At 53.6% G+C, this 15345-nt stretch overlaps 1 protein-coding gene across 17 annotated transcripts in view; it reads right to left on the bottom strand.

Annotated features, from left to right (window-relative positions):
• The window catches only part of PTPRF (protein tyrosine phosphatase receptor type F), a 91973-nt gene extending 83023 nt beyond the window's left edge, over nt 1–8950 (bottom strand). For 16 of the 17 annotated variants that reach the window (XM_074380674.1, XM_074380678.1, XM_074380684.1 and 13 more), the window contains exons 1-2: nt 8724–8950; nt 1555–1634 (exon numbers count right to left, since the gene is read on the bottom strand). The gene's annotated coding sequence lies outside the window, so the exon portion shown is untranslated. Of the gene's footprint in view, nt 1–1554; nt 1635–7275; nt 7296–8723 lie in introns of those variants that run through there. The other variant, XM_074380675.1, reaches the window with a different exon arrangement.
• Nucleotides 8951–15345: the final 6395 nt, after the last annotated feature.

Raw genomic sequence — 15345 nt, 5'->3', positions numbered from 1 at the left:
GCACTCTGGGTCTTGTACCCAAGGAGAGTGGTCTCCCCAGAGGACAAAGGGCTCCACTTTCAGGTACCTCTTCTGGCAAGACTGGGCTTCAAGGTAGGTCAAACCATCATCTGAGGGTGGAGAGGTGAAGAGACACGTGGTGTCCCCCATACCCACCCTCCCCATCTGACCTTTCCAGCCTGTGACACAGCCCCTGTTGCTGCACTCTCTACGTAACCCCAATGCCCATCTCACCAAGTGCAGGGCCTGAACCCCAGCAGACACCCAAGACACGCACATTTTCTTCCCATACCCAGGCCAGACCCATCTCTTCCACAGCCTTCTTAGTTCAGCCACCCGTCCAGATGCTCGGTGGAGAGGGTGATGAACAAGATAGTCACAGGCTCTGCCTTTGGGGAGTTTATAGAGGGTGAACAGGCCCACCGAGCTATTGGCTAAGTATGGCCTAACCAGAACTCATCTGCACCAATCCCACTCCTCCTCCAGGGTGACCAGTCTGGGGGCCAGCACCACCATCGCTCAGTTGCCAAGCCCACAAATCCTCCTTAAATGCTCCCTTGCCCTCATCCCACACATCTAACCCATCAATAAGTTTGAATCTGTCCTGCCTCCATCCCCACTGCCATGGTGTTAGTAAGACTTCATCACTTCCTGCCTCTTCAGTGGGCTTCCTGACTCCAATTAGTCCCTTCCAACCCATCCTGCACACAGATCAACACCATGTTTTAGCACATAAAAATGCAAATCTGCACTTTGTTTGCCACTTTATCCCACAGCAGGCGTTCAGACAGTGTTCCATGAATGAATGACGGGACGGGCAATGGACAGATGAATGCATGGATATTGCTTCTCTGCTTAAGAATCTTCAATGCTGCTGTATTGCCCTCAGGAAAAAGTCTAAAGTCTTTTGCTTGACATCCGAGGCCCATGATGCTGACGCTACACCAGTTCTCCAATCTCATTCCCTGCAACTCCAGCCCACCCACTCTGTGCTTCCAACAGACAGAGAGGAGGACAAGGGAACCTCAAAGAGATGCAGAGGATACGCTCAGATCCTGCAGGCACCATGCTCCTTCTACCACAACCTACAGTCGATGGGAACAGTCTTTTCTACAGAAATGTGGTGAATGGAGAAGCAGAAGACAGATCCTGGTGTAAGTTCCAGGATGTCACCCAGAAGCCTATTTCACACCTACAGTAGCTGATGAGCTGTATGTCATTCCCCACCCACCTCTATCATCCACTCCAGCCAAGAACTCAGACACCATCCTTGACACCTCCCCTCCCTCATGCCCCACATTTAATCCTTCAGCATGTCCTGTCTATTCCGCCTCCCTAAATAGCACTCACGTCCCTTCTCTCCACTTCTGTCGCTCCCTCCCTGGTCCAGGCCTCCACAATCTCTCACCAGCACACATTGGATCATGTCATGCCCCCTGCTGACACCCCCTCTATGGCTGTCCACTGACCCTGCATCAAAATCCAAGCTGCTCGGCCTGGCCCACAGGACTCCTGTACAACCCTGCTCCTGGCCACTCCTTGGGGCACACTCACCGGGTCTTTACTTCTTCACCCCCGTCACTCTTGCTGGACAATCAGCACCAAGGGCAGGGCACCAGGGCCTCCGCTCCTTCCTAGACAGAAAGGAAAGCATGAGAAAACATCAAGAATTTCATCATAGCAGCATATGTATTGACACAGAAAGACTTTGAAAATTTGCTGTTTACGCAGGAAAAAAAAAAGGTATGGAAATGTTCATGGAGAACCATCCGCATCTGGTAAAAATGCCCATCTTTTCCTTCATGTCCTCGCTCATTCGATACTCCCTGAGCACCTACTACATGCTGGGTGTCCTTCCAGGCAACCTTCCATAGAGCTGTGAGCCACACAGACCAAGTCCCTGACCTCAGCAGTAGAATCTGTAGCCCAGCTCCTCAGCATGACCCTGGACCCAAGCAGAGTTGGCCCCTCCCACGTCTGCAGTCCCACCTGCCGGTGTTCTCCTCCTGCCAGAATGGGAACTTCCTCTTCTGATCCTCAAATGTGCCAACAAATTTCTTCTTGTCTCCCAGCCTTGCCTGTGCGGAATGCCACTGCCTAGAGCAGGCTACCCATGTTGTTGTGGCCAATTTATCCTCGGATCTCAGATCCTGTGGCAGCTTCTCAGGGAAGCCTTCCACAATGTCCCACACTACATGCCTGGACCTTGGCTTGGAGCAGTGACCAAAACCATGACTACTGATGTATTTTTACAATTACTGAGTCACTGCCATAAGCTTGGTAGGAGCATGGGCTATGGCTGCCCAGCTCCTCTCCATATCCCCAGCGCCTGGCAGACAGCTAGCACACAGTAGGTGCTCAGTCAATATACACTGAATGAGTGGATGAACGCATGAATGAGTTCAAAGAAAACAGCCCAGCCAGGAAGAACACACCCCAACATACATGCCAATCTTCAAAGAAGCTTCAGAAGCAATATTTATTTTTGAGTTTCTGCTTCTCTATAATTTTTAAAATAAAGGTGTGCCCCTGGATGCCTCCTCCGCTGGCACACACGCAGTGACAGAGCCCAGCCCCTTCCTTCTAGAGCCATTACTGAGCCCCCACCAGTGTGCGCACCATCCTGGGTAGGGGTGGGGGTCAGACACACCCACACCACCTCATCACCACCTCACCGAAGCTCAGCTATTTGGCCTACTTGACGCAAGCTGCACCTTGCAACAGGCTTCTCATCTCAAGCCACACATGCACAGTGATCCCACCCCACACCACTCTGCCACCTTGGCTTCTCCTGTAACGGACATAAGGAAACCAGGGCCGGGGGCTGCGGGGGCAAGGGAATGTCCTCACAGACCCAAGCAAGACTGACCCTCATCATGCAATCAAGGACATACCTCTGCACCTGGCAATTACCCTCAAGAGGCACTAACCACCTTTGCCAATATGGGGGTGTTCTCACCAACTGAAGGCCACCCCAGCTGACCCAAGATGGCCGTCGCCAGCTCTCCGACCCAGCCTCCACTGCCCCACCTACCTGCACCAGAACCCACAGCACTGTGGGGCAGGACCTCTGCTCGCTTCCCTCCCCACTCTCCAGGCTGAGTTTCTCCAGTTTCCAGTGCTGCTGCTTCCAGCACACAGGCTGCCCAGCGGGTCTGGCCAGACAAACCAGCTTCCAGGCCCCAAACTTAAAGGCCCATTTGTCTAGAGATGCCCGCAGGGCCTCACGGTATCCAAGTGAGGTTTTTGGCTGCACCATTACGCAGAGACCCTGGGCAGAGTGGCAGAGTCCATGGCAGGGAACCAGGGAATGGGAAATCCCAAGCTGGCCAGGCGCTGCTGCCACACCCAGGGCCACAGCAGGGTCTCCTGCTTGGAGACTGAGACAGGCCTCACATGGAGCAGAAGCCACACCTGGAAAGAGGTGCGTACCCAAAGTGGCCGGGGGTCGTTTGCAAAGACCCTGAGGTACACAGAACAGATCCTAGAACGGCTACACCGTAACTTTGAGCCACATCAGTCTGGGATCAAAGTGGCCTCAAAACAACCTATCAGGCAACCAAAAAAAAAGACTCAGATTCACCAATAGCAGCCCCCAGAACCACTCTACACTCACATCAGAAAGGAGCCCAGAACAATCAGGACAACCAGATATACCCCCAGAACAGAGCCAGCGCTGACACCTGGAAGGCCGATTAGAAAGCTACTCAGAAAGGGCCTGAATGGTACAGGATGCGCTTTAGAAATCACGAGTCACAGTGGCTCACCCTGTAATCCCAGCACTTTGGGAGGTCAAGGCAGGCAGATCACTTGAGCCCAGGAGTTCAAGAGCAGCCTGGACAACATGCCAAAACCCTGTCTCTACAAAAAATACAAAAATTAGCCAGGTGTGGTGGTGCACACCTGCAGTCCCAGTTATTCAGGAGGCTGGGATGGGAGGATTGCTTGAGCCTGGGAGGTCGAGGCTGCAGTGAGCCACAACACCATTATACTCCAGCCTAGGCAACAGGGTGAGATTCTGTTTCAAAAAAAAAGGAAAGGAAAGAGAGAAAGAAAAAGAAAGAAATCACACTGCCTGACCCCTAGAAAGGCCTCAGAAGGGATGAAGTCCACAATCATGATCAATATCAAGAAAGCAAGCCCTTGGCACCAACAACCCAGGGCTGGCCCCAGCAGAGTTCCCCATCATCTGCCAGGCCTGAAACCTGGCCTGACAGTGGGTAGGGAGCAAGTCGATGATATCCAGGGGAATTCAGGCACAACTGCCCTCTCAAGCAACCCCTAGAAAGCCCCTGTGGCTGCACCAGGAACAGTCCCCAGAAACAGCAGCGAAAATACTGCTAAGGAGCTAACACCGGAATTCTCAGACCTACAAGTCACGCTCACACAGAGATGTGGTGCATCTGGACCAAAGAGGCAGATGCTGGTAGAAAGAACCTCAGCAGAAGCCCAGGGCCCAAGCAGGGTGGGAGGAAATGGAGAACTCAACACCCCAAGGCTACCCCTACTCAAAATTCCCTTCCACGTACCCTAAACATAAAGTCTCTTCCGTAGGGCCTCACCTCTAGTCTTCTCATGCCCCCCGCTCCTGAAAATCAAACACCTGAGCAACACACACGATCCCATCGATAACAACGGGGGCTGGGCACCCCCTTTGTTGAGCTCCTCAACCTGCTAATCTCAGCTCAGAATTGTAGCTACCATAGACAGACAGGTACCCTAACCTTAGCGGTCATCTTTTTATTAAAGGCAACCCCATGTGATCCCTGATGGAGGGTGCGTTTACACCACCCCTGTAGAGGACGATTATAATAACTGCAAACACAGATAACCGTGCTCACTAGATGCCAAGCCCTGTGCTGAGCACACTTTATGCATACTACCTTTAATCTTCATAACAACACTTGTAAGGCATGGGTTTTTATAATCATCCGACGAATGAGGAAACGGATTCAGAGAGGTTAAGCCACTTGCTTAAAGTCACACTGCTAGGAAACAGAGTCCAGTCCTAGCAGTATAAAACTCAGCTCTTCACCACTGTCGGAGGTGATCTTCTCTCAATCTGCGTACCTCTATGCTCTGTCATATAGCTCTTGCTTCTCTTTCTCTGGCACACATTTCTTTCCCATACCCTCACACCAAAGCCCCTTTTTGATGCTCCTCCCCCACTGAGCCTCAAATGCCCCAAGTACCTCAAAGGCCACATGTCCAACAGAGCTTATTCTCTGCCCCTCCTCACCAAGTCCCTAACTCAGTGAAGCTTCAGGGCCTTCAGTGAAGGCTCACCCAACCCACTCCCAGGAACCCGAACCCCTTCCTCTTCCTTTCCTTCACTCCCACATCCACTAAATCATTGTGACCTGACCAGTGCGCCTTCAACATTGCTCCATGCTACCACCTATCAAAGCCAGCATCTTCTCTCACCTCACTTACCTGCACCCTCCTGCCCCATTGGGCATCCTGTCTCCATCCCTTTCTCACGGCCACAGAGCATTTTCTGGAAACATAAACCTGACCACAGCACACTCCACCCTCCCTACCCAAGCTTTAAACCTTTGGTGTTTTCTCTCTGGGTTCTCAGAGTAAAATCATAGGTACGTAACAGGGCACTGAAGCCCCTCTGTGATCTCTGAGTACTTGACAAGTGACAACACCTCCAGTCTCTATTCATACTGGCTTTTATCTACCTCAAGTCCTTTCTCTCTTCTTTAAACTCCTATTCATCCCTCCAAACCCAGTTCAGATCACTCCTTCTTGGTCTCCTCTGGGACTCATCTCACTCTGATCTCTGAACTCTCCTGTCTCTTATGAAACTCTTCCAATCTTCTAACCCAACTCAGAACTGCAGCTGCTTTCATTGAGCAGATGCCTGAAGCTTAGGGGTGGGCTGCCTCTTCTACATGGCTATTTAGTCCCAAAGGAAGCAAGGCAGCCGGGCTGAAAGTGCCAACCCCAGGGTCTGGCACACCGTTAGTAATCAGTAACAGGTAACTGAATTGCTTTTGCATTCCCATGGTGCAACCTGCTGCCCCAGGGACCATGAGCTTCTCGAGGGCAGGGCCCTGGCTTTGAGCTTGGACCAAGCACACAGCAGTGTCAGTCACACGGGAAGGGACTGCCACTGCTGACGATGCACTGCACACAGTTCCCTTGGATGCTTACAACAGCCCTGGGACCCAGTCCGGGTTAGATTAGCTGCCCCATTTTACAGGGAGTGAAATCGAGACTCAGGGAGAAAGGGGCCTCTTTGAGGCCTGACGCTAGAAAGTGGAGGAGGCATGGTGTGTTATCACAATCTGCGCTGCAGGAGGTCTGGGTCCCCTCCTCCCCAACCCCAGTGAGGACCCTCAAAGCTAGACTCCCATAGTTCAGGCTGATGGGAAAAAGGGTGGACTGTGCTCAAACTGCCAGAGCTAGTATTTTGCTGCATGTCAATACGATTTCCAATAACAGATTTGTAGCTAGTTTACGTTTGCTGCAGTCTAACTCTGCCCCGCCAAACTTCTTCACCAGTACCCAACCCCCCTCCTCTCCTGGCAGCCCTGTACACCAAGCCAACCGGCACAGGGCACACAAAGCTGGATAGAGGGGAGGTTTCAGTAGTTGCAAGAGGAAGGAAGAGAGGGTGGAAGAAGGAATTATCTTAATTTTCTTGTTAAAGGAAAGAAAGGGAAGAGGAAGAGAAGTTGGAAAGGAAACTATAAGGGAAACTAAAAAAGAACTATAAAGATTTCAAATAATAAGGGAGAAATTGAGCAAGTAAAATGTGCCAGAAAGTACATACACAAAAATGCACAAGGATGAGTGTGCATGTGCACAGGTGTGCTGCGAGAGTGTGCAGGCACAGATTTCATGAGCCCTGGCTGGCATGCAGGCCCAGGTATTCCAGCAGGGGCAAGAAAGCCGCCGAATGGGGAGTGTGCGTGGGGATGGAGGGGGTGAGCTGAGCGTGGAAATGAAGGCAAGTGTGGCCTGTGGCTGGGGCTGAGAATGTAGGGGCTGTACTTGGGGAGTTACACCTGCTCTTTCTCGAAGCCCTAGGCTCATTCATATAATCAGTAAAAAACAGAGATTTTCATGCTCCCTGAAGCAAGAGTTAATAAGGAGCTAAGCACAGAAATTTCCTTAGATAGCCTGTCAGAACTCTCTTCTGGATCCCTCAGATCCCCGAAGCCTCCCAAAGGATCCCCCACCAGATCTTCCCTTCTCAGCAGATCCCTCCCCACGAGCACCCACCTGGAACCACCACCCCACATCCTTTTCTAGGCCTCTCACCCCAGTGCACTTCCCCGATTCTCAGTCCAGATCCGGCACCAGGTCGCTCTGGATCCCTGCCCTTGTTCCTTCAGAAGTGGAGCCTTCCTCATCAGCACTCCTAATCCAGCCTCCTGGCCCAGCGCTGTGGCCCCTCAGGGAGATCCAGACAACCCCCACGCTGGGTCAGCCTCTCTCCCCCATTTCACAGCTCAGGCAGGTAGCGCTCCCCACCCCCAACCTGCTCCAACTCAGGGGCCCGCACTGGGGGGCAGCGGGGCTTGAAATGGGGAGAAAGTCTAGCCCCTCCTGCCGGGGGTGGAAGAACCAGAGGGGCAGCATTCCAGAGAAATGGGGAGGGGTCCTAGCACAGAGGGTGCAGAGACACCAAGAGATGGGTGAGAGACAGGAAGCGGAGAGACTTAGGGAGGGAGACACAGACTCAGGGAGAGGAAACAGAAAGACCCAAGGGGAGAGAACAGGGAGACTCAGGGACAGGAAACAAGACGACCCAGGGAGACAGAATGGAGAGACCTGGAGAGGAGAGCAGAGTGACCTGGGGAGAAAGAACGGAGACAGCCGGAGAGACCCTGGGATTGCAGGGGCGTGAGATTGGGAGGAACTGACACGGGGAGGCAGAGATGCCGAGGAACACAGAAAGCAGTCAAGACAGCGAGGTGGGCTCGGCGATGGGGAGCCGGGACGGGACGGGCGGGACGGGACGCGGGGCGGCCACTGAGTGAACTTTCGAAGCGGGTCCGACTGGCCACGTCCTCACGGGACAGGTCGCTCCTGGGCCTCCAAGGCGTTGCACCCGGGTGGGGGCGGGTACAGCCTGCCCGGCCCCTCCCCACCCCGTGCTCGAGAACGAGGTGGGGTGGGGGGGCTCCAAACTCGCGCCCGGCGCAGCCCGGGACCGCACGTGCGCCAGGGCCGCGAGCGAGACCCGGGCGCGCCGGCTGCGGATCCCCCGCCGGCTGGGAGGGGGCGCCTGTGCGGCGGGGGCGGGGGCGCGGCCTGGACCCGCCCGGAGCCGGGGGCTGGGGGGGCTGAGGGCCGCCCCCGGAGTGCGTCCGCGCCAGAAGAGGGGACGAGGCGGGACCGAGGAGGGGGAGCAAGAACGCAAACGGGAAACTTTGCACTGTGGCGGGGGGGGGGGCGCGGGCTGCGGCTAAGGTGCGGCGGAGAGAGGGAGGCGGCGAGGGGCGGCGGGGAGCCAGCCAGCCGGCAGCACTGGGGGTGCGTCTGCCGCGGGGTGAGCGGGGAGGAGCCGCCAGGCTGGGGCGCTGCGGGGGGGCTTCGCCGAGGCTGCGGGTGCGGCAGGTGGGGGCGCGGCCCGGCCTCAGCGGCGCCCTCGTCCCCTCGGGACCGCCCCCAGCTCAGCTTGGTGGACGCCGGGGGAGGGCAAGGAGAACCGGGAAGGGACGGGTGCGGAGGGGGCTGGCGGGGGGCCGGGGGGGGTCACTCACCGCCTATCCAGGGGCCGTCGGTCCGCATGTCCCCCCGCAAGCCGCTGGGGCCGCTGCTCCCACGCCTCTGCCGCCGCCGCCTCCACCTGGTCTCGCTCCCGCCACCGCCACCCGAGCTGGAGCCGGAGCCCGACCCGGAGCCGGAGCTGGAGCCGCCGCCTCTGCCGCCGCCGCCGCCACCGCTCCCGCCGCTCCCGCGCCAGCTCCAGCCGCGCGCTCCCTTCGCGCTCGCGCTCGCGCCCGGCCCCTGCCCCTGCCGTGCGCGCCCCCGGCGCCGCCCCTCCCCTCGTGCACTCTCGCTCGTAGAGCCGGGGACCGCGGAGGCCTGGAGAGGCCACAACCCAACGCCAAGTCGAAACCGACCGGATCCTCAGTGTTGAACCCGAATCCCAATAATGAACATGGACAGCTCAAACTCAGATACTACGTCGACATCCTTCTAGTGGCTCCCAGCCCTAGCATGAACCTAATGCCACTCTAGGACCCCACTTTCTCCCCATACAGATCTGAACCTGATACTTAGCCCATACCTTGCCTTAAACCCAATATTGAATCTAAAGCCCTTAATCTGCCCCCAAATTAGCACAAGTAGTAATTTTGTTCTGAACCTCTATACTGATCCCAAATACCAATTCTGACTCTAAACCTCTTTCTCACTGCTACCTGCACTAACCTTGATAGTTACACTGGCACCAACCCTGGACCTTAAATGAACCCTGTACCAATACTCAGTCCCCAGTCCCTAAATTAACCCCAAAGTCTAAAAGCTACCTTGCTATGGACCCCAGTTCTCTCTTTTGAACTCCAAGCCTTACAGAAAACTCCAGTACTGCTCCCATTCCCAGATCAAAACCATCACACTCTGAATTGGGATTCTCGATTCCAGAGCTAGGATTGGGTCACCAGAAAAGGACCGCTAAATACAGATACTGACCTCAAACCCCACCCAACCTTGAGACCATTTAGGACCCTAAACCAACCCAGCTTTAATAACAATCTTGGAACCCAAAATGAGACTAGCTTTGCAGAAACTCCACACAAAGCCCCTTCATCCTCATGCTCACCCTCCACTTCTCTGACCTGGTGTCGACCCCAAGCAGAGGCTGGCTCATACCCCAATATTATACCAATTCCAACTGTGAACCTTACATTGGCCTCTGAACTAAAGACGTGATAATGCCCTCCAAGCCTAATTTAAATCTCAGGATTGAGGTTTTGACTCCTCATACCAAACTCAAATGATGACCCTAGAAAATTCTAGATGAAACCAATAAACTACCTGAAGATTTATTCCAAGACCTACTATCAGAGGGATTTGATGAATTCCAACCCAAGAGCCCCTGCCTCCAGACCCCGCCCCACCCAATCCATGCTACAACCACTTAAGAGTCAGCCAAAGCCACGCCAGCTCTTTCCTGTCTACCCGCACCCTGCTAGGCTTCACTACGAAGTATGGGGGACCTACTCCCACTGCCCTGGGTCAGGTAACTGAGCAGAAGAAGAGATGAGGTTTCTCCTCTGTGGGGTTTCTTCTGTGGGTTCTTTCTGAGAACCCTGTGAGTTTGGAGTCAGGGGAGAAATGAAGTTTGGAGATTGTTGAGGTGCCTGGATTCAGGGCTCACGTGGTCATGTGCAGGGCAAGGTTGCTGCAGTGTTCAGGGATCTGGGCTGAGGGATCAAGTTCTGGTGACCACCTGATTCACTGCCTGTTTTTGTCCTGAACTTGGATTCACAAACAGTGCGTGTGCGCCCCCTGGTGTGTGAGGAGGGGATGGGAGCGGCTCCAGTGATTCTGGACAAACAATTGGTTTGGATGACAAACAGATCAAAAATGAATAATTCCAGTGAGTGGTTTTTCACCACTGGTAATTTTGGTGTACCATGGGGGAGGTATTGCAATTTTTCTGCATCTTTAAGCATTTTTTTCCAGAACTTTGAGGATTTAGAGCTTCCCTCTTGGCCCCCAAATTTTAAAAGTATACTTTTCAGCCTGCTCATTGCTGAGTTATTAAAACAGTCCTTTCCTTGGCTTCATTGGCCCACCCTTTTCCTCACTGGCCACTGTCTCCAATTCCTTTACCACCTCCTATTCTGCTCTTCCGGGACTCTGGCCTAGGCCTCCTCTTTTCTCCTGCTCTGCCACTTTCCCCTGGACCACCTTGACTGCTACCAGACATACGCCGATGACTTCCAAGTCTCTATCTCCAGTCTGGGGTGCCCCCCTGAGCTCCAGATCCGTTTAACTAAGAGCATCCTCTGTCCTGCCCACTCCAGATCTGCTTACCTTCAATACTCCCCGTCTCAGGTAGTGGCCTCCCAGCCACTTAGTCACTGATATGCAGAGACCCTCCCTCCTGCACCACTGTCCAATCAGTCATTAGTCCTTCAAATTTTGAAAAATAGAGACTAGAGACCACATAGCTCCATGAGGGACACATGCAGAGGGTTTCTGGCTTTTGGGTTTCAGACCATACACACAAGGCCAAACGTCCTAACTCCTCTTGCATGCAGTCAGAATATAATGCCCCTCAAGACTTGCTCTACCGGCCAGGTGCTGTGGCTCACGCCTCTAATCCCAGTACTTTGGGAGGCTGAAGTGGGTGGATCAACTGAGGTCAAGAGTTCAAGACCAGCCTGGCCAATATGATGAAACCCTAACCCTAAACAAAAACAAAAACAAAAACAAAAATTAGCCAGGTGTGATGGCCACACCTGTAATCCCAGCTACTTGGGAGGCTGAGGGGGGAGAATTGCTTGACCCTGGGAGGCAGAGTTTGCAGTGAGCCAAAATTGCTCCACTGCACTCCAGCCTGTGCCACAGAGCCAGACTCTGTTTAAAACAAAAGAAAATAAAAACTTGCTTTACCTTTAGTGGAGTTTTGGCACCTCAGAGTCAACTGTACCTATTGGGAGCCATTGTTTCCTCCAGGAAGCTATCCTGGCTGTCACCATGGCCTGTCTCCCTCACCTGTGGACAGCAGGTTTCTCATAGTAGGGAGAAATAAGTCCACCTTGTCTCCTGTCATGTGCCAGTGGCCATCACAGGGTCCTGACACACAATAGGTACTTGATACATATTTGTGAAAGGAATGAAGATTGACTTTCCTATCTATGCTCAAGGAACCATCAGACGTAAATGACCAAGTGAAGGAACAGCTCCCTGACCAAGTCTTAGAGCGTGTCCAGCCCCAGTCTTCTGTGGCCCTGGCAAGCGCTAGAAACGGGGCTTGTGGTGTTTGCTAGCCTGTGTGCCTGCTAGTCTGGGCCTTGGTAGTCCTGATGCTCTGGCATCCCTGTTCCCTCTGCCCTGCATTGCCAAGCCTAATGAGCACTATATTGGAAGGTAGGTGAGTTGGGACCCCTGGCTTCCTGTGGTTGAAGTTAGCAGATGTGCTCACTGCTGTGCCCGCCAGGCTCTTGCTCCAAACCCCACAGGGTCACAGGGGTTTCAGAATCCTAACCCATCGGTGTCTGTCCTCTCCTTCACCCACATGTGGCAAAGTGTTTGCCGAAACAGGGCAAGAGAATGCCTGTAAGCAGCCTACCCAGATCTCTTCTCTGCATGTTTGGCATCTGGAACTAGATACAAATCCAAGGTAATGAAACCAGAAGCCTAGGTGCTAAGGCCACATGGATGAGAAGCTCAGGTGGCCGGGCCTGCGAGAGCAAGATAGCCGCTAAAGGAGAAGAGCCAAGGCTCTGTCCAGATTGCCAAACTGTGGGGCTGCTCTGCTGCCCTGCTCCTAGCCTGGGGGAAGGGATGTCCTTGTGCTCATCTGTGAAGGCCGAGTGGCACCACGTGGTCATTGAGTCTGCTGTGTTCCAGCCCCAGGGTGCAGGGTGAGGAGAGGGTCACATGTCAGCTCCCACTCACTGCTCACCCTTTGTCCAGGTCCTGGGCCCACTGGACACTTTGCAAACTCATGACGTAAATACACCTCTTAGTCATCCCTTAGTTGGTCTAAACCAAATTAAATTCAGCTTAAGTCTCTACCCGCCAGATCAGCAAGATTTCCCTATCACTCATGGCTACCCTTCACTTCCCTCCAATCAGCCATGAGCTCCAGGGGTTTGTACAGTCCCAGAGATGGTCGGTCCGTGCTCCACAGCCTTAAAAAGAAAGGTAGAAGGATTTTTCAGGCTGCTGCTGCTGCTGTTGCAGACATCCGTGGTCACTGTTACAGGGCTTCTACGATCTTTTGCCCATCTGCAGGGCCTCATTTGTCCAACCTGGTCCTTGGGAAGATAACCCTCTACTCCCTCTACCCCAGCTCTTTCAACAAGGGCTCTCCCACACACCCTACAGTTGCAGCCCTTAGTCCTTGGAATTTCGCATCACTTTCTTGTGGCGGCAGTCAGGGTGGGATGGAGAATGCCTGTTCCTCTGTCCCTCTCTTCTATGCCAAATAATCAATTCCCCAAGACACAGTGGTGTTCTCCCTCTTAGCTCAGGCACAGGAACTACAAAACAGCCTGCTTACTTTCTCAGGTATGAGGTGGGAGAAAAAAGGCCCAGGCCTCCGAACACAAAAGCCTGACTAACGCTTTTTTGATTTAAAAAAAAAAAATTTTTTTTTTTTGGACAAAAATCTCATCCTGTTGCCCAGGCTGATCTCGAACTCCTAGGCTCAGGAGATCTTCCAGGCTCGACCTCTCAGTGTGCTGGGATTACAGCAGGCATGAGCCTTAGTGCCTGGCCCCGGCTGATGACTTTCATTTCTTCCTGATGAGTCACATGGGCGTCGTGGGGAATGATACGGGAGTTAATTTCTCAATGAACACTCTGCTGATGACCTCACCTCATGTTTCCTGAGAAAACAGAAGCCACCACAGGAGGACTCCCTCATCTCCCACTACCGTATCCACAAAGCCACACACCCGTCCTCCTTCCGCTCTGCCTCCCCTGTGGTCAGGGTGCTCCCGTGCATCCAGGCTTTGTTCTGCACCCCCATCCGCTGCACTGTCTTCGCTATATCATTCCTATCTGCTCATGCGCATGTCTCTCCCTTCCTAAAAAAACTTCCCTCCCTTGGCCCCGTACGCCTCTCCAGGGTAGGAGAGACTCAGTGCTTCTCTGTTCTCCTTCCCCACAAACTCAAGAGCCATTCACTGATGTTGCTCTTTTTTTTTTTGGGGGGACTGAATCTCGATCTGTCACCCAGACTGGAGTGCAGTGGCACCATCTCAGCTCACTGCAACCTCTGCCTCCTGGGTTCAAGTGATTCTCCTGCCTCAGCCTCCCAAGTAGCTGGGATTATAGGTGCCTGCCACCATGCCCACCTAGTTTTTGTCTTTTCAGTAGAGACGGGGTTTCACCATGTTGACCAGACTGGTCTCGAACTCCTTACCTCAAGTGATCTGCCACCTTGGCCTCCCAAAGTGCTGGGATTACAGGCATGAGCCACCGAGCCTGGCCTGATGTTGCTCTTGATGTAATGACTCTTCCCCTCCATTTTGCTACAGCCAATGGCTGGGCCTCTGTTTCCAGCTTAGGGGGCTCCTCAGTGGCCTTGCTACTCCCTGCCATCAGCCTGGGTCACTTCAGCACCTGTGCAGACAGATAGTTCCTGGACCTCTCATCATACTGGCAGCCCCATGAAGGCTGCCCAAGCCACTCTTTCTAATTGTCCCACACTGGGCCTTGTCTTTTCCCCAAACTTTTCCTCTCCTACTCCTACCTTGCCCCCTCCGCCTCACGATCACTGCTCCATTTCATCAGACCTCTCTGCTGGTGACCTCATGTTTCCCTAGTGTGTCAGCTCTCTCCTTTTCACTTTTCTCCTGGTCCAACTTAGATGCCAAGGTCCAACATTTTAATAACACTCTTGTCAATACCCCAAGCCCTGTGGCCTCTCTGCCTTTTTATCATATCTGTCTGGCAAAAAGCCAGCTCTGAGTGAGCCCTCCCGTCTGCTGTCATAGGGCTGTGCTCAAGCAAACGCATGACTCCACAGGTCAGACACATGTGCCCTTACGGCGGGGCCACCCACTGCATAGGGGCCTTCTGTGCAGTTCTCCTGTCAGCTTGGAACCCCACTCTCTGTAAACGCTATTTCCAGCCCTCCCCAGTCTCTTTACAGCTTCAGCTAGCCCATCTCCCCCTCGCTGTCAGATGGGACCTTGCTTCCTCATTATAGAGAGGATTAAAGCCACCACAGAACTTCCCCAGCTCTCCACTAGCACATTCATACACCTCCCCACATCTGCCCTCTCTCCTGCTGCCTTACAGAAAGCACCCTCCTCCTCTCTCAGGCCAGTGTCTCTGCCAATCCTAGATTCCCTAGCCCCTCCTGCTGCTCAGCTCCCTCACCTATCCACTGTCCCTGCTCTCCCTGAGCACCACCCCCAACCCTTGACTGGAGCCATCCATAAAACTTCTCCCTGCGTGCTTTCTTCCAGCCCCCTTGCCGCCCCCTCCCATCTTTCTCCTCCCTTTCTCCATCAACTTTCTTTGTTTATCTCATTTTTTGTAGAGGTGGGGTCTCGCTATATCGCCTAGGCTGGTCTCGAACTCCTGGCCTCTAATGATGCTTTCACCTTGGTCTCCCAAAGTGCTGGGATTACAGATGTGAGCCACAACACTTGGCCTTTTCTTTCTTTTACATTTCAAAAATTTCAATGG

The sequence above is a fragment of the Saimiri boliviensis genome, chromosome 11 (genome assembly GCF_048565385.1).
Source record: "Saimiri boliviensis isolate mSaiBol1 chromosome 11, mSaiBol1.pri, whole genome shotgun sequence".
Taxonomy (NCBI): domain Eukaryota; kingdom Metazoa; phylum Chordata; class Mammalia; order Primates; family Cebidae; genus Saimiri; species Saimiri boliviensis.
The sequence above is the reverse complement of the archived record's forward strand: the minus strand, read 5'-3'. Positions and strand labels throughout refer to the sequence as shown.